This window comes from Merops nubicus, unplaced genomic scaffold (assembly GCF_000691845.1).
Source record: "Merops nubicus isolate BGI_N331 unplaced genomic scaffold, ASM69184v1 scaffold43633, whole genome shotgun sequence".
In the NCBI taxonomy this organism is placed as follows: Eukaryota; Metazoa; Chordata; class Aves; order Coraciiformes; family Meropidae; genus Merops; species Merops nubicus.
In genome coordinates, this window is record NW_008599450.1 from 11,975 (window position 1) to 13,716 (window position 1,742).

The following is a 1,742-nucleotide window of genomic DNA, read 5'->3' on the forward strand; positions in this document are numbered from 1 at the left end:
TAGTGATGGAGGATGGATGGGGTACTTTCATAAGGGTCATTAATCAGTGCCGAGTGAAATGAAGGTGAAGAAGGCTTTGCGGGTCAGTGCAGGGAGAGAAGAGCATCACACCTGTGAGAGCAATGAAATGTAGGAATAGGCAATGGGGTCCTGCAAGTTGGCTGGTCTGAGGATGCCTACCAGGGTCCCACTGCCCACCCAAGGACAGTGGGAGTCCCATGCTTCCTGTCCCTGTCCTCAGACCTTCCAGCTCATCAGCTTCCAGCTCCTACAGTGATTCAGTAGTGGGATGACTAGAGTCCATCGGAACCCACCACCCTGAGCCTCCCAGGCCTCTTGGCTGCTTTCAGACGAGTAGCAGGGTGCTGCAAATGGAGCTGGTGATGCTGACTGTACCCTCAGACCCGCTTTCCCTCCCAGATCCTGAATTATGCCTCAGCACCTTGCAGCATGGTCTATGTCTCCATCTTTCAGGTGGGGAAACTGAGGCACAGGTGTGCCATGTCAGACTGGAAGAGCAGAAAACACCCTCCTATGAGGTGAGCACTTCCTTCAGGACCCTGGGGCTGGATGTTCCTCACTGCCACATCCAGCTTACCTGTGTCAGCCTTTGAGCACCACAGCACAAGAGCTTCTCATCCTAGCTAAATGTACAGGTGGGAGATGAGGACATGCTCATGGCACAGGAAACATTTCTCCAGCTGTAAGCTGGGGCAGGCTGCTGTGGGAGGGCTCTTGAGCCCTGTAGCAGGAGCACACCAAAAATCTCTGCTTTGCAAGGCTGGGTCAGCAATGAGGCTTTTTGGCACGTTATTTTTTCACCGACTCAAGGAGGAAATACATTTTCCTAGAAACAAAGTGCCCTTAGCATGGAGAAACCGTTATGGTAAGTAGGAAGGGCCAAGCATTATGTTAACCACAATTTCCTCAGGGCTCTGCTGAGGAGACAAGAGCAGGAGGCTGCATCAGGGAGGGCTCCTCATGCATGGTCTGCCCTGCTGCTGGGAAGCCCAGCAGAGATGAACGCATGCAGGTACCAGGGATGAGGAGGGTGAGAGAGGTAAGGGATGTGGATATACCAGGAATGAGATACTTTTGCAAAGAGAACTCCTGCCTGAGCTGCCCAGTTTTCTCTCAGGGGCTCAGCAGTGTTAAGAGGGCTGGGACTGATCTGTCATCTGCTGGTCATTCAGGCTGTTCCCACCACTGGGGCTTGGGGATGTTCTGCAACAGGAGTACAACAAAGATTCCAGACTGGAGGAGCCCAGGACCCCACATCACCCTTCTGCCTGGCCCCCAAAGAAGAACCACAGGTGACTGCTGCCAGCCCCAAAACTGTCACTGTGGAGCTCTCCCACACCTCTGCTGGCCTGGACACAAGACCCTGGTGGGGCTCAGATGGGTGGGCAGTGCCACCAGGGCTCTGTGCACACTCCATGGTCAAAAAGAACTCTTCCCAAGCACCACACAAAGCTTTGACCTTAAGTGGGTTTTGATGTAGAACAGTAATTTCAAAACCCTGCTTGGGAACACATAAACCTGGCTGCACCCAGACCTGCTGCTGTCCCAGGGGATAGTCACCAGGAGGTGCCCAGCATGGGTGACACCAGCCTGGATCTGCACCCCATGTGTGCCAGGGGAGGCCCATGGCTGCAGCGGGCAGCAGTGAGGCGGAGATGAGCATGAAGCTCAGCAGTCTGAGCTCTCTTCCCGCTGCTGCTGATCAGTGTGAGAGCCTGTAC